The following is an 18,852-nucleotide window of genomic DNA, read 5'->3' as shown; positions in this document are numbered from 1 at the left end:
AAGTACCACTATATAGGTATACATCAACCATTTTATGTCCATAGGTTGCACAAATATATTAACTATTTTCTGTAACTATTAGTGTAGGTCTCTATGGGCAGCACCTGCATGTGGCTTGCGGGATGCCTGGAACTGCGTCCTGCAGCCACTAGCACTACTGCAAAGCTATGGGACGCTCCAGACAGGCATCCTGTAGTCTGTGGAGCTGACCAGAGTGTACATAGGGCCTGATTGAGAGATGGACGCTAATGTGGTCGTGGCTATGATTTCATATGCAGCTGCAAAAATATGCTAATAGTTACAAATCTTACCCCAGCATAAGGACGCCCACTGCTGCCTTCTCATATGTGTATGATGTCACCATCTTGCCCTAGCGGCAGGTCTGACCAGCTGCAGACTCAGCAGCTCTCCAGACATGCAGAGGGCTCTCATGCTGCATAGGAGATTGCAAAGGTCTAATTTATGCATGCTCATATAACGATGTTTAAATGGTCAGACCACCCCCCTGTTACCACCACCAAACACTGACAACCTGTCACTCACTTTGCGATGAGTAATCGACACTGTGCGTCCATAATTTCAATGCGCTCACTGCGCAGTGAAGCTCATACACATGCGTGATGGCAAACAATCGCTCGATCAGCATACGTAATCGCCATTGTGTCCATCTCTGAAACAGGCCTTTAGTTTGGATGCTCTACTTAAGGGAGCCAGCAGCCTCGCACCCTAGGTGTCATGATGTCACAGTTTTTGGGGTCGGGGCCTGCACAGAGCTGCATTATAGCACTGATCAAGCAACTCATGCTGCACTACTTTAACACACAAAATGGTGGTTGCTCAAATCAATTTATAAGCCCATTACAGGTGCGTACACTATTGTTTACACAGCTGTGTAGCAAATGAAGTGTGAAAATGAGTCTATAGTTTATCTGGGCTACTAATGCTGGGTACACACTGACAGATACATTGGCCGATCAATTGATTGGCCATTGTATCTGCTGCCCGTTGATGAATCTGTACCCGCGGTATATTGGTGAACATCGCCATTCACTGACATAGCACATTGGCTGTGCTGCACAGCCGATGGACAGCTATGTCTGCAGACATAGCTGTCCATCGGCAGATGTGTACGGGCACTCGATCTACAGATATATCTGTATAGTGGGGATGCAGTCAGGAAGCTGACGGTAGCAATGCCGACCGCCAGCTTCCCGACTGTCAAATCCCGGCAAGGTACTAATGACAGGCATCAAATTCCCGACGCCTGTCATTAGACCTACGCCGGGAGCCCGACACCAGGCATTCCGATAGAAGGTAAGCCGGGCGCGGACAGCCACGGGGGGGAGGGTTAGGTTAGGGGCTCCCGGGGGAGACTTAGGGTTAGGCACCCCCGTGGGGAGGTTAGGGTTAGGCACACCCTGGGAGACTTAGGTTTAGGCTGCAGGGAAGGGGAGGTTAGGTTTAGGCACTTAGAGGGGGGTTAGAGTTAGGCACTTGGGGGAGAGGTTAGGATTAGGCACCCCTAAAGAAGGGTTAGGGGTAGAATAGGGTTAGTTGTACTTACCTTTTTTTTTAGCTTCGGGCTCTTCACCCCTGCCGGGCTTCTGCTGCCATGCGGCCGGCGGTATATCATACAGATTCCATATAGTGTGTACCCACCATAACAGTCACAGATCCAGAGGTATTTTCCACCAGTACAATCCAGGAAAAATCAGTATCCTCAGGAAAGTCAGTATCCTCAGGTCGTTAAGATCCATTTATAAGGCTAAAAATGTGAAGTCTGTTCTTGCTGGTTGGCTTCGTTTTGGCTTTATCCTTCAGTGGGCATTTTTATTTTTGATCACTGTGCAGTTTATATACAAAAAGAATAAAGGATTTCAGGACACATATAAAGCTGACAAAGAAACATGACCTCTAGTACTTCGGATTGGGTAAAGGAAAGGGTAACTCATTTTAATAGCTATACATTTTAGAAAAATACTTATTTTATGTTTTAATACTTTATATGGGGTTGACTTGTCTTAATATGAGATTGTCCAAACATGGCACTAATGTGCACGATAGCGTTATACTAAACAAATCTATACACATTCTATAAAAAATAGCTCTTGTACATTTGTGGGTTTATACCGGAAACTTTCATAATGCTGTTGATACTACAGACAATCCCTTGTTTAGAATTGCAGTCCTCCTTGGTGGTCTTTAATTCTTTGTGATGTTATCACCCACTGTTGCTCAAGCTCTGGTAATTACCTCATGTTCCCTTAGTAAACTCTCGCAGGTTATTTGAGAAGTGGTCAGTGTCTCATTACCTATGTTTAGTAAACATTTAAACTAGTTTTGCAACTTTCCAGATCTCCCTGGGTGGCTTAGTACAGGAAGCAATTTTTATTTTCATTAGCTAGGATTATCAACAGGAAGCAAGATAAATGTGTTTCGCTGTTTATACAATAAACTTTAAATATATATTTTCAGACATTAGTTTACCAATTAAGAGAATAAATACATAATTATACCGGGCATATGTACACAGTGGAAGCACAGAACAATAAATTAATACTTGTTGGGATGTCATATGCCTGTAAAACAGGTCAATGGACCGTGTACACAGACATTTTTTCTTCTTCTTTCATACTTTCTTTCTCTAATAAAATAGACCAACACAAAAAATTGCACAGAAGAAATAACAATTCACACAACCTGTTCAATTGTACTTATTTACTCCGTTATTCTTGCCCACATCCAGTGTCGGACTGGGGCATGGAGGGCCCACCTGGGGGAATGCAGTGGTAAGGGCTCATGCTCATCCTCCAGAGGCAGTGTGGACAGCAACCACAGATACATGGCTAACTATTAGGCAAATCTTGGTGTAGTTTCTATAGAAGGGAACCAAGCCCCCATGCTGATCAGTGGTCCTGCTCTCCAAGTAACTGACCATCTAATAGAGTGACAATCTATAATCTGAGGTCTGGAACCTGACACCAAGAAGAGGGGTGTGGGCCTATAGGCAGTGTGGCCCACCGGGTATTTCCCCTGTACCCTTGTGGTCCAGTCCAACCCTGCCCACATCTCCAGATATACTTCTTAGGAGTTGTTAGATCCATCAAGTATCCACAGCCTGTCAATCAGACTGCAGCTTCTCTGTCACTGCGACTGGAGCCGCAGCCCCATCGCAGCACATGCACACTGTGGCTCTGGTGCATGCCCAGTCCACCCACCATCACAGTTGTATGCAAACCATCGGGTTTGCATACAGTTCTGAATTAGGCATTCAGGGGTGGACAAAAGTGGTGTCGGTGCTGTGTCTTCGGTAGTAGTGGATCTGAGAAGTTATGCAGGTACGTCTTTAATAATGAGACACCCACCACGACTTCTCAATCTGCTGCATGCATCCGAATGCGCAGCATAGGATCACCATCAGCAACATGGCGTGGACCATCGGACATCTGAGTAACCATAGGACAAATCCGTCCAAGTTCTTTCTAACACCAGAAATGCATAAACTCGAATCTGCTCATGTGCTGTATGCAAAAACTCACCGTTTGCTTCCATGCACAGATATCTGTGTGACCCGGAATCAGCCGCAATATGTGAGGTACTTGAATAACTAATATTTTTTTTTTACTATTAAAAGCCCCAATCATTTTTTATAGTAACTCTGCCAAAGTAATAGCCCCAAAACATCAGTTAGAAATGGCTGCTTCATTTTGTTTTGATATTTCAGTTGGGAATATTTTTTGGAATATTCCTTGACCTGGATTTTTGAAAATTTGGATGTAAATTTACTAAAGGTTGTTTTTGGTTTATAGGTGATTTTCCGTCGGTTTTGCAAACTGATTATTTACTAAAGGCAAAACCGAAAGGTAACAGATCAAAAAACAACTTTAGAACATTGGACCAACTATTAATTTTTTTTACATAGACAAGTATAGGATCTGCAGATTTACTAATAGTTGGTTTGAAAACTAACCAAAAGCCGACCGCAAAACAATTTAAAACCCGCCCAAACAATAGACCTGCCTGTGGCCGGCGAGTTTGCGAGTTTCACTAAAAAGATCACTATGATCTGTGAAGGCTTTGTTAGGAGTAAAAGCCAAGAAATAGTTAAAAAAAATGTTAGTGGTCCCGCCTTCAAATCAATAACCAGCCCGGACCTCTCAGCTTGGGCTGGTATTGGAAAATAGAAGGAAAAAAAATAGAGTGACCTGTCTTTTCAGTTTAGGCACTGTACATAGTGTACAGTCATGTCTGGTGAGCAGGTTTGCATTTTTTCAATTTACCAAGACCTATGGATGCCTACATGAAATGAAGAGGAGGCAACACAAGAGTTTGGTAAATTTGAAATTGTTGTTTTTTTCTAAATACAAGAATAAAACAGTTGGTGTAAGAGTACTGTGATTATTTTAATATTTTCTTTACAGGCGGACTACTGGTGCCAGCGGGCTCTTAATATCCAGGCATGCTGGCACTTGTTGTTTCAGCATGTCAGGGCAGACTTGCTGTTACTTGTCGCCCTATCTATATCAGTAACTCTTCTTTTACCATTAACCAAGCGCCCACCACCCAGGCTTGGTACTTTCTCGGGAGGGGGCCCCAATTTTGTGTTCGTCTTTCCGAGAAATTCCAGTGGTGGGCGGACCAGTTTGGGACTGGTTAATGTTATGGCAGGGGGACCCTGCGATGTGCATTACCCCCCCGGCTGGTTTAGCCTGGTGCTGGTTATTGGAGAATAGGGGGAACTCCATGCCTTTTCCTCACCCTATTTTACAAATCCAGCCTAGGTTCAGAGGTCCAGGGCTGCATATTGATATTGGCGGAAACTCCTTGCATTTATTTTTACAATTTTAACAATTTCTAGGCTTTACATCTAATTAAATCTGCACAGATCATAGTTATCTGTGCAGTGCTTCTGTTTGGGGAGGGTTTGCCATTTTTTTTAACTTCTATTTGCTGGTTGTTGTGAACTGAGACTTTAGAGCTGCAAAAAACTACTGACATCGACATTGAGTTTCAATTGAAGCTGAAACCTGATGGTTGATAAATAGTAAATAGATAAACAGTAATTTTTTAGACATCTAAACATGATGGACTTCCATAAGTAACTGACTGTTTTGGTTAGTGACGGTTAGTAAATTTACATTTTAGTCCACAGTATTTTCGCCAGGAATTTTTCCTAGACAAAAGAAAATATGAAATTGTGGCTCAAAGCTAATGTCTCTTGTAACAGGAAAGTTCAATAAGTCAGCAAAACTGTCAAAGAGAGAAGGGAGTGGCAGTGAGGTGTAAAGAATGTAGTCTCTTCTACTTTCTGAGAATAAAATGACTCAATGTTCATGACATACAAATGGGGTCACTACAAGCTAGGTATTGACCTTTTAGTTTTGAAAAACAACACTTTTTAGTTTGAAAAAAATAATATATTTTTAGTGGGATGGCTGGTCCATTAAGGAAGTGTTAAACACAAGAAATGGTAAAGAACATGTGCAATGAATATACAAGGGTAAATAAGGTAACAAGACCTCTCATTGCATAAATTTATTCAACTCATACATACACGTATAATTAATAGTATGGTCTTAGTACAGATTCTTTTTCCACATAGTTCCCATAGTGGTCTAAGCATTTCTTCCTAGGGTAAACCAAGATACCTATCACGGCATAGAAGAAATCAGTGTTGAGCGCCTGAAGCCAGGACATGACGACTTGCAGAACTTCATCGTCAGTTGAGAAACGCCTGCCACCAGGGGTTTCTTCAATGGTCCAAAGAGATGGAAATCGCTCGGTGCCAGGTCAGGGCTGTAGGGAGTATGGTCCAATACCTTCCAATGATATTGCCATAATAACACATACGTGTGGCTAAGTGTGGCCTGGTGGCATTATCAAAGGCAGTGCATCAAGCCTAAACCTGTTTTCGTGGCATGACATTATCACTGCACTCCCGACAAGTTGGCAATGAATTTTAGCTGCTGATATGCCCTTTAGGCACAGAAATCTAATCACACTACGTACCTCCACTGTCTATAAATGGGTTCAATATATTTTATCGACATTGATCATGTTGACATGAAAATGTAAACATGGTCCTAATGTCAACATGCAACTAAGATAAATTGTTCACATTCTCAGAATGTCGACAAAGCAGTGGGTCCCGGGAGTGCAGTGATCACTTACCTCTGTATAGTTCCATCAAAGCAGCAGTGCCTTCCGGGTCCAGCGGTGTCAGATGATGCACTAAATCTGCGGTGTAATCTTATCAAGTGGTTGTGGCGGCAATTACACTAAGCCTAACCTTTCAGATGTTGACATTGTAAACATGTCAACATTCTGCAGATGTTGACATATTCCATCACGACATTTCAACAATGTTGATATCCAGTCGATATTTTGGTGTTGATATTATTGACATAGTGTCTGCATAAATATAAATGAATGGTACACTTTAAAAGTGCAATGTAAGCATTTGTCATTTTGTGTGCCCACATGCATGTCTTCATAAATGTTGGCTATCTTGATGCCTATAGTACTACCATGTACAAATGTGAATGGATCAGAGTTTATAACCAAACTGGAATGCATCTATGTGGGCATGCTTAAACATAGTGCTGTGTACTACATAAAACAGACCTGATATGCTGCTGTTACCTGTGATAGGTTCACACTGCTGGTTCCAGGGTGCAAATATCTGGATTGGGTTATTGTGTATTGACCACTGTGAATTCTTAATCTTATCTATTGGCTGACCACTTTGATCTTTGGCCTAAATACTAAAATGTAGGGGTCTATTTACTAAGAAGTGTTAGGAGACAGAGTGAAAAGTGATAAGGTGCCAGCCAATAAGCTCCCAACTGCCATCTCGCAGGCTGCGTTTGAAAAATTACAGTTGGGAGCTGATTGGCTGGCACCTTATCACTTTTCATTCTGTCTCCTAACACTGATTAAGCTGGGCATACACAGCCAGATAAAATGCCTGTCAGACCGACAGACATTTTATCTGACTGCCTGCCACTCACAGTGTGTTTGCCTGACGTCTGCGCTCCACCCCCGGGGGGAGGAGACATTTCCCTGTTCCTTCCTTGGGAAGAAACACAGGAAATGTCGGTCTGTCGGCCGCAGCTGGGCATACACTGCCCGATGCGGCCGACAAGTTACCCCATAAATATCGCATCGGACGGGCATGCTGGACAATCTGGCATGCCCGACCGAGCAATACTTAACCCTCGGTCAGCCGCACACACGCTACAATTAACGGGGTGATCCGTGGGTATCGGGCGGATCGCCCCGATAATTGTAGCATGTATGGCCAGCTTTAGTAAACAGACCCCAAAGATCTAATGCTTAGTATCATTAATGTTCCATATTAAGAGAAGGGAGCAACCAGTTATTTGATTGCAAATCGCAAAGTAGATATCTATTGTGTTTAATGAATTTAAATATAACTTTGTAAAGACAAATCAGCTGATACATTTCTTGACCTGCTGTAATAAACTTCCCTGTTTACCTAATACTTAACAAGTATTGTTACAAATATCTGCAGCCTTATTTCAATGCTTCCCTAATACAGAACATATCAGGACAATGCAAATCCTGTACATCAAATAAAAATGTAGCTAGGATAAAGAGCATCTTTATAAAGTTAATGAGGCTACTTTCACAAGTATTGATCCTATTCCAGGATTCCTTTGCACAACAATGTAACTTAAAAAAAAGAAGAAAAAAAGGTCTACAAATAGGCAAATGAAGGATGTCTACTGTCTAGGATTGTTATGTGTCTTCATTGTGGAGGGGATAACAGCAGGGAGTTGTTTGTTTCAGGAATAGTTACATGAGATTGTAGAACCTAATTATGATTATAATTTGGTTACAAAATGTAGTTTTTGTGTGATCTGGGACATCTCCGTTGAAGGTCAGTAGTATAGACAGAATAAGAATAGCATTGCATTAATACCTTAATCAGCTTAGATTACTCTGGTAGCAGTAACAGTGACCATAGTTATTCATTCATGCTGTCTCCGATCCCCATTGATCACAGCATAATATCACTCACATTTCAGACAGCAGACAGACGGCAATATACTGTGATTGCTGGACTCTGATGTGCATTTAAAATCTATTGTGTTTATGCAGATTGCAGTGACATAATTAGTAAAACAAGTTATAGAGAACTGATCACCATTGAAAAAGGTGTAATATAATTAAGTCCATTCTATTGTAGGAATAATGTTAAATAAATTCTCAAGACCCCTTTGTTCTATCCAAGCTCGCAACCGGTATATTAATGGTAATTAGCAGCCAACATGCTAATTGCATTGCTGGGCACAGATTTGCATCCAGGGCCTCCAGGACCAAGGATAAACTGACCGTCTAAAGAATCATTAGAACTATCAGACTCTCTGCATGCCAAATACAGGTTCTACAGGGCAGAGATGGCAGTGCCCCTAAACCCTGCACTCTGAGTGGCATCCCTGCTCGCCCACCCCTAATTACAGCTCTATTTGCATCTCCACAACCACCTTTCCCTATCAGTACACTTGAAACAGATGATTGAAGCTGAAGGCACTGCCATAAAAGGAGCAGGGAGGACAGACATAACACTACCCAATGTGTAATTAGAAAAAAGGAGGCAGTTTTTACAGTATGTTCTCCTGAGAGATCAGAGGTGGGAAAGGTAAAGAGGCTAAAAAAATGTTTAGAGATTTTACTTCCATTACTGTTTATGGGCCTGATTCAGAGCCGCTCGTAAGCAGCCGCTCGTTCGTTCCGAGCGATGTTTGCCCAACTGCGCATGCGTACGGATTCTAATATGCATGCGCGAACCAGTCAGTACGGCCGAAAATCGTTTGTTCGCTAAATAGCGAATGCCTGCTATTTTGAGTGACAGGATGAGGCGTATGTGGGTGGTAACAGAGAAAGGTGCTTGAAAACGGGGAGTGGAGATCCGAACGCAGGCGTGCTTAAAGGTCAAAACGGGCGTTTTATGGGTGTGCATAATTAATACAGCAGCGTCATTGACCACGTCACTGGGTTATTTTATAGCCAGAACTGCTCGCAAGATTGTGGTAGGAAAAACCAACCACAAGAATAGCGAGCAGTTCATACGCTGGTCGATGTACTCGATTAATCTAATAAATAGCGGACATGACGTAGGATGCGAGCGGCCAGGGGGCGTAGTTTTCCAAAAAACGACCGCAAGTTTTGTTCGCTCGTTCAGACATGGAGGCGTCAACAGACCGCAAAGAGCGAACGGTTCATTTGAATAGCCACCGCCTTTTCCTGAACGACCGTCCGCAAATAGCGTCCGGCTCTGAATCAGGCCCCATGACAGTAATAGATAAGCTTTATATGTGGCTGACACCTCCTGTATCCATTCTGCTTTCTTATTAATACACATGTGCCTCTTGGCATCACCTCTCACCTACAGTACACACACTTCTGTTAACTGCTATTTGTAATCTGACACTTTCTCTCACAAACACCATTTAAGCTTCTCACTTTGTTACACAATCCTCTTCCCAGTGGAAACAAGGAGAGTGGCACAGACCTTGAAGAGAGTTAGGTTTGGTTTGCTTCTGAATCAAACACCTCTTTTTGTTTAGGAGAGACATCTACTATATGTAGTGTCAATAGAGCAAAGGCCCCTCTTAACCAGCAAATCAGAATGAAGCAGGACATACCTTCTCTGATTTGCTGGGTAATCATATATTTGCACCAGGCATCTATTATAGAAAAACCAATGCTGTCTGGAATTCTCTGATTTGCTGGGTATACTGTCTTTAATTCATATCTGTAAACTCCAGAGTAACTTTATATTTAATTATTTAGTCAGATCTTATCTCCTAGCTTCATGGGATGCTGTTTTGGCTCTGCTTGTTTGTATTAGAATTTTATGACTTGTATCTGGTGTGGGTGAGGGTATTGAGGGTGGGTGTAATCAGTGACTACACATGTTATGCTTAACTATATAATCAGTAGGTCACAAGGCTTTAGGCTTGTACAAGGCTGCTAAGTTTTATTTCAAAGTGGGTTTTTTTTCTAAGTGGGACTACATGTACAGCATAACTTAAAGAGTTAGTCAGGAGTTAAGCAGGAGGAAGACAGGAGGACGACATTTTAAAAGAACTCTCTAAAACTTGGGGAAAAAACAAAAGATCATCTGAGCTTCTGGAAACCCTGCTACTCAGCCACCAGCTTCCATTATAACCTGGACACTCTTTTTGCCAGCACCCTGCAATCAACTACCTGATTACTTAAAATTTAATACTTGTATGTTTGTTTCTTCTCTACAATGTTTAAATCATTCCAATACCACTGTCAATTTATCTTTATATCACTGTAGTATCTCCCATTGTTTCACACCTATACCTTTTATTTATTTTTTAATATATTCATACTTTATACTAATTCTCAAGTCTTACAACTTGAACACCTCGACTCCTTTTTTGGTTATAATATACTATTGTAGTTGTGCCTTTACATCTTCCCGCGCTGTTCTTCCTTTTATCTGATTTTGACCTTTGACCTGTACTGCTCCCTCATCTCACACTCATTACTACTACTGACTTCCCCCCCAACTGCCTCATCTACACAATGTCTCTTTTCTTCTACTCCTCCCTCACTCAGCTGCTACATTATTTTCTCCTCTACCACCAGTTTTCACCTCATTTCTCCATCCATAGTCCCCTCTACGTTCTCCCCCTCCTTCCCCTCCCCTGTCTCTCTCCATCACATATAAGTCTCTCCACTGCATCTCCCACAACTCCAGTATTATTAACTTCTCTTCCACCATGGTCCTGCTGCACCACCACTAAACTCTGCACCCTCTCTTTTCTCCAAGTTACCTATCCTTCCCCCTCCCCACACCACACTAAACCTCCACCTTACCCACCACCTGCTGTCACCCTTCCTCATTCAGAAGCCAGCCACATAACCCCACACTCCTTATCCTCCTTCTCTAGATCAATATCACCTCCACACTACATCAACCCTAATAATCTCATTCTCTTCTTGCCTCTTAACTTTGTCCCTCTCTCCTGTTCCCTCTGGAAAGCCAGTTTTGTCTATAATAAACTGGTCTCCGTTCATGAGCACTTCATCTGCAATGCCTTGATTCTCCTTGCCATCACCTAACCCTGGCTATACCCCTCTGACACCACTGCTCCTGCAAAATTCCTCCATCACGTGGCTTCCTGGCTCTTAATCTTCAAATGGGCCCTCAAGACCCATTTCTTCCTCAATGCTCTCCAGCGCTCATCCTAACCCACTACTCTATGCTCCTTCCTCACTATCTAGCCCATGTGTGTCACCCCTGTTTGTCTGACCCTCCCCTCAGAATGTAAGCTCTCACGAGCAGGGCCCTCTTTCCTCACGTGCTTCTTCTTGCCTTACTTTTACTTTCATTTACAATAGCACCTAAAACTGATTACTGACACCCTTCTGCTTATTTAGGTGTTAGGCAGCATTGTTTATAAATCATGTACTTGTCCTGCATTGTCTGTACTGTTAATAATTGTTGTCTTGTGTGCTCATTTGTTTCTGTACTTTGTAAGGCGCTGCGGAACCCTTGTGGCGCCATATAAATAAAGGATAATAATAAAAATAATAATAATACCTCTTATCTGTCCCTGAATGCGCTGGGCAGTCCACCAAAATAAGGATTGTTCCACCAGTACCGAGTCAGTTGGCAGACAGCCTTTCTCCTACCTGTTCTTTTAGCTTTCAGGAGCTGCTGCTGGTGGGTTGGGTACAGGATCTCAGCAGTCACAATATCAACAGCGGCATCCTGACAGTCAGAATCCCAACATCTACAGGTAAGTACCCCTACCCTAACCCTCCCACTAGCCCACCTTTCCCGCAGCCTAACCCTAACACTCCCTCCCTGCAGCCTAACCCTAACCTCCCCCCACAGCCTAACCCTAACCCTGCCCCTAGTATTTAACTCTAACCCCAAGCCTAATACTCACCATCGGAATGCCGGTGGTAGGGATTGTGGAGCCTGGATCCCAACTGCTGTCGGGATTCCGATCGCCGGCATCCCAACCACCAGGATCCCAACTACATCCATTGCTGGTATCTTAAGTTCAGTTGATGCTATTATGAATCTTGGCATGTTAAGGCCAATTTTGGAAAAGGGATATGTACTATTCACTTTGTGAAAAGTTGAGTGCCAAATGAACACTCTACCTCCAACTGGGCCTACATTAAATTTATGGTCTTCATATTCATGAAATAGGTCTATTACCACCAACCACCAATGACTTTAAATTAATAGCTTTCAGATTTGATAAATAGACCTTTATCCCCCCAAACAGCACTTCTTTAAATGTATAGCATTCTTATTTCATAAACAGTCTATTTACCATTTTGAAAGAGGAAGCAAAGAATTAGATCTGAGCTGATCTGTGCAACACATACAATAAAGCCCGACTTAAGGCACCATTTTTAGTTTAAATATAGGGAAAAAGGTTTTACAAAATTCTTTAAGGTAGAGTTTCCTAAACTCTGTCATTACAGTCCAGGTTTTAAGGATATCCATGCTTGAGCACACGTGACTTAATTAGTACCTCAGTCAATTTGATTTAACCACCTGGACTCAAGCATGGATATCCTTAAATTTGGACTGTAATAATGGAGCTTGGGAAACTCTGGCCCTCATTCAGAGGCAGTTGCAAGAAGCGATCGCTCTCTCTGAATGAGGGCGGCCGCTTCCTCTTTTTTAGTGCGGCCACCTGGTCGCTAGCTAAGCTGTGGGTTACCACCCACAGCTTAGCAACCGACTAGGTTGATGGTCGCGATGGTGAACACCATCGCGACCATCGGGGCTTGCAACGAGACCCCAAGGTTGGGTCTCAACAACTGCAAGCCCCAGAGAGCTTCTTGCTCTAATCGAGCAGGAAACTCCCCACTGACATCACTGGTGATGTCAGTGCAGCCGCCCACAAAATGGTAGGCGTTCCTTTTTGGAAACCACCCCCCCGGCCCGCCTACAAACGGGGCAATCAACATCGACAGCTGCCCCTTTTGTAGAATGCTCCGGAGCGAGAGAGTTTCTCTCTTGCTCCGGGGCTTGCGCGCGCACAGTGCGGCCGCTGCACGTGCGCAGAGCTAGCCATCGGCCCGGTTGCGAGCGCATCGGCGCTTGCGACCAGGTCTGATTGAGACCCTCTGCCTTTAGGCATCCTTTGAAGTAAAAGAAATACTGCTATCCCATCTGGAAAATCTCATAGTGAGGTCTATGGCTAGTCCATCACTGCATAAAAGCTCCCATGAAAGATAGTTTAGGAGGTAGTCACTGTCATAATGGTCAAGAACTTTCTCAGAGATCTATAATATGCTCCTCTTTGTCTTGTAAAATAAGAGGGTACATTTACTAAAGTGCAATTTTACAAAATTGGAGGTGTTCTCCACAACAAGCCATAACATTCTAGTGCTCATTTACCTTGTACATAAAGTACACAAATAGAATGACACATAAACCATTCAAAGAGAGCGCATATTGGGGAGTATCCAATTAGCCACAATCGGTGAAAAATTATGCCCGTTTTTCGCCAATGATTTTTTTCACCATATCCTATTATTTCGGACGAAGGTCCCGAAAAAAATCCACTGATAAGTGCCGGCATCGGGTGGCACTTCGGGGTTAATTGGATAGCCCCACGATGATCCATTAGCAGCGCTACTTTAATGCTGCTAATTGGATACCGCCGTTAGTATCTTAAAAAACTGAGTACAATTTATTACAACAAAATGCACGTAATAAGTAAAAAAGACATATAATAAAAGTTAATGATTAGTTAATATAGTACCCTATATTATACCTGAGGTTCTGATGAAAACAGTGACATGCGGTGAGGTCAATGGCTGGGTTGCACACATGGAGATGGGTCTGAGTGCTGGGAGCCTGTCTCATTCCCTACTCACTTTCATTTAACGATATGTACTCCTTACGACCTAGCAAGCGTCGAGACCAGCGGGTGTCCCGGCATCGGCAAGAGCATTTAGCAGGTCCGACGGGTGATGTTGCTGGCGATGTGCGTGAGCGCGCATCGTCAGTGGCATTGGCTTTACACACTAGACGATGTTGCTGACAAGTCGTCCGGCCGGATTGGACGACATATCGTCTAGTGTATACCGCCCATAACTCTTCAGTGTCAATTGATTCTCCTACATGCACCACTGTGTCTTCTCTTGCTGCTGCTGCTACTGATCTCTAAACACTGCAGGACACTTCCTGGTCACATAACACACTCCTTGCTCTGATCTCTAAACATTGCAATGCAGTTGCTGGTCACATGACACATCCAAGGTGTCCATCAGTGCTCAAGGCATGCCCTCCATACTCAGAGGCATGCCTCTATTGGCTCTCTTTCTGTGCAGCTTACTGCCCATGGTATGGCCCGGCCTCCAGCTCTGCTAGCAGTATTTGACTATACAGAAGGGAGGCTGAGCTGTTGCTGCCTCATCTCTCGTCTCCCTGCAGTCCCAGGGAGCTCCACAAAGCTGGTGAGTGTTAACTACAGAAATATAACAATTAACAAAGAAGTTGTTTATAAGTTATAAATATCTTCTTTGCATTATTCTAATCATTCTTATATTAAATCTCAGGATTATGACAGGGGAGGCTCTGCCTCCCCTGCCTAACCTGACTGCACATACCTGGATGAAAAATATATATAAAATCTTGTACAGTGAAGCACTAAATTGGGTAACATTTTAATTGTGCATATTACTGTTTGTTATTATTACTACTTTTTTATAGGTACTCTTATTAATAAAATGGAATGTTTTACTCAAAGAAGCCATTGTAAGAAGCCATATTTATATATGATTTGTTGACTTTGGGTCTGATACAGGGGTGGATCAGTGAGGAGACATTGGCTTTTCTTACAGTGGACAATCCTATCTGTCCCATACTTTACACTCTGCCAAAGATACACAAGTCCCTCACTGATCCCCCTGGTTGACCCATAATCTCAGCAAGGGAGTCATTATTACAGCCCTTGGCTAGATTCATAGATCATTACTTGCAACCATTGGTTAGAACCAGTACTACTTATCTGAAGGATACTGGGCATTTTTTGAATGAGTTGGGCTTATTGGGCATCTTGCCCCCTGGGTGTCTCCTGTGTACACTAGAAGTTTGCTCACTCTACACAGTGATCCCACATGAGGGTGGGATTCAAGCTGTCAAGGAGGCATTGCTTTAGGGTCCCTTCGATTGACCACCCTTTGAATTCATGTTATCGTTGTTACAGCTAGTGCTAGCATCTAACCACTTTATGTACAAGGGTGATTGGTACATTCAGTTGGCAGGGACGGCCATGGAATCGAACCTGGTGCCCTCGTATGCCAACTTATATATGCACCAGTATGAGCAGAGACACATATTTGCACAATTTTCTGACAAAATATTTTTTTTCAAATGTTTCATAGATGATATTTTTGTTATTTGGAGAGGGGATGCAGATTCTTTTTTTGAGTTGGTGGAATTTTTAAACCATCTAGATACACCAATACGGTTTACAGCTTCTACTGATGAGCTACAGATGAATTTCCTCGATGTGACAGTGTTCCGACAGGGATTGGGTCTCGGATGTACCCTCTATAGAAAAGAGACTGACAGGAATACTTTACTATGGGCTTCTAGCCATCACCCAGATGCACTAAAATCAAACTTACCAGTCTCTCAATTCATTAGGGTTCTGAGAAATAATTCTGATCCAGTACGTGCAGAAACACAGCTAGCCGAATGCCATCATAGATTTCTACAACGTGGCTACAGTACTAAAAATATAGAGATGCCTTACCAGGGCTAAGGACATTGTCTTGGGACAACGTGCAATAACCAAAAAGGTTCACACTGACACAGTGATATTAAACTTACGGTGTGACACTAATCTGAAGCCAATACAAAAGGCCATTAAAAGGAAATGGCCAATGATCTCAACAGACCCAGCTTTCAAGAAGCTACATAACAACTCCCCCCTACTGAGTATCAGCAGGGGACATCATCTTAAGGATCTGCTATTAAGACCTGATGTTAGCCCAGATTGTGTTGAGAAGAAAATTTTAGCTATCTCAGACGAATGGTTGTTTCAGGTGCCTTGGGTGTACGACCTGCAGATCACTAATCATGGAGGTTCTTCTGTTACCCACATAATGGACATAAAATCTTTTTGAAGCATAGGCTAACATGCCTATTAGACCATGTGATTTATTTTCTCATCTGTCCTTGTGGACTCATGTACGTGGGGAAAACCATAAGGACATTTAGAGAGCGCATGTCTCAGCATCGCTCCTCTATTCGCCTTGCGTACAACACTGGTTCTACCAGTAGCACAGCATTTTTTGAAGAGCGACATCAAATTACAACCTTGAGATACATGCTGATAAACTGGATCCCTCCATTTCCCAGGGGAGGTGATCGAGACCTTAATCTTTTTAAAAAGGAAGCGAGGTGGATTCACCACCTTGATACTGTGGCCCTTAGAGGGCTGAATGAGATGAATTCTCTAAATATATTTATCTGAGTTTTCTGCATCTCCCTCCATATTTTTGTGTTTTTGTTTGTTCATTTATTTTTTCATGTTTATATTTATTGTGGGTATTTATTTTGATGGTCACGTGATAACATATTAGATATAAATAGGATCAGTGTGAATAAGCACTATAAATTGCATTTAAGGTCCTTAATGTCCGTTGTAGCCCGCATGTAGAGTTTGCCCACTTGATCCAAGCTATGGATCCATTTAATACAAGCTATTGTGCAATGTTCACTGTATTCTATATATAATTTACCCACTTGATCTAAGCTATTGACAAACAATATATGGAAATAAATGTTTGGGATATATTTGTTTACCAATGAGACCATAATGGGTTCTCTGGCACCTGATTGGTTGTGGCGCAGCACGTGATCGTGCATGCATGTCACCGCGTTGACACGCATATTGTTACATAATGTTATTGCCTCGTCTGGTGCAGTTTTGAAGCATGAGGCCAGCGGCGCAGACAGTGTAATGGGCAGCGCTGAATGTATTTTGCCTTTGTTGGATTGTCCCTTGTAAGCCACTATAAGTGTGGCACTGAGTTGCTCTATCGGTAATGTCTAAATCCCCTTCACCGAGAGGACCCTGACGTCATCAGCCAGTGTCCAGCGTCATTCCCTGCCATCCAAGTGGGCATAGAGGGGGAATATAACCAGGTGGCGAGTGTAGCGAGCCACCGTGCCTGAAGCGCGGCGAGCGCAGCGAGCCCGCGAGGGGACAACAAACCTATTTAAGTGGGGACAAAGTACTTGTTTAGCTGGCTGTCATGGGCAGGAACTGCACTTCCGCCCTCACTCACGTCACTTCCAGGTCCCTAGCACGAAGGGGAAATACAGCAAACCTTGCTCTCTCAGCTGGACGATTTATTGAGGTAATCCACATGCGGCAACTCTGGTGATTATTGTCTAAGGTAATACATATGTGCTGGTTAGATTGATTAACTCATTCACTGCTGATACTCTGCACCAGGAGTTGAATTTGAGTGTATTGATATATGAATACAGCTTTAATTGACGGGTGTGGGCTTGTCTTGTGGGGTTTCTTAGGGTATTTAAGAGGTTTCTGATTGTATTGTATTTGATTGGCTATCACTGGAGACATGCTCTCTTATGTGTTGTGATGTGAATGAATAAATTACCAATTTCACCTTTTCTATGGAAAAAGACTGGTGAGTGCTCTCTTTTTTTCTACATATATTGTGGCAAACATTGGACTAATATCTACTGTGATGCCTGAGATCCTCGCACCCCAGCAACATGGATTTGAAAATGGTGTGAGTGCCGTCTATGCTTCTTGAATATATATATATATATATAATCAGTATATATATCTCCTTTAAGATATATATTAAAAACTGACAAACACGCAGTGTCAATGGGGCAATACTGATGTTCTGCGTCTTCCATCTGCACACTACAGGAATATTTGCCGAGGAAGTTTATTGCACAAGATTTTATATATATTTTTCAACAGAACCTCAGGTATAATATATGGACTCAATCTCATCGGAGCTTATTATAATTAACTAATCATTGACTTTTATTATGTGTTTTTTACTTATTATGTGCATTTTGTTGTAATAAATTGTATTCAGATTTTTAAGATACTATGGGCCAAATGTAATAGGTTGAGTTTATTAAATGTGAGAGTTTAGCAGTAAACACTCATGTTGGTTGAGTTTTATCTTCAAAATGGGAAAACATCTGGATGTGAGTTTAAATCGTGAGTTTTTTGAGTCTAAAAACATGAGTTTGCCTGTTCTCTGACTCTATTACATTGGCCGAGTTTAGAAAGTATGAGAGTCTACTGCTAAACTCTCACATTCTCTAATCTCTCACCCTATTACATTTGGCCCTATATATGCTCCCTTTGAATGGTTAATGTGTCATTCTATTAGTGTTCTTTTTGTAAGAATTCGGAGGTGGTAATTAAGGAGCTGCTGCTATACATTAATTAATGCTAGTGATCATCAGAATATTATTTCAAATTTATTCTAGTATATGGTTTTATTTTTTGCGCCTGATCTTAATATCTATTACCTTGTACATAAGGTTAGAAACACAGCAAAACTGCTGCTAAATAACACTTTAGAACAAGAAAAAACCAACATCCCAGAATTTCCCAATTACAAGTATAGAAACCACAAGATCTACCAAGCAAAATGTTTTGAAAAACCACCCGAAATCCGACACAGAATTACAGCAAAATTGCAAATTGCTTATACTGAGATGCATGTAAATAGCCATACGCATCCCTTGGATCTGTGCAGCTTTTCATTTTGTTTCAAAAATATAAAATAAAAATGGATGTG

This window comes from Taudactylus pleione, unplaced genomic scaffold (genome assembly GCF_031769625.1).
Source record: "Taudactylus pleione unplaced genomic scaffold, aTauple2 ptg000040l, whole genome shotgun sequence".
NCBI lineage: Eukaryota > Metazoa > Chordata > Amphibia > Anura > Myobatrachidae > Taudactylus > Taudactylus pleione.
The sequence above is the reverse complement of the archived record's forward strand: the minus strand, read 5'-3'. Positions refer to the sequence as shown.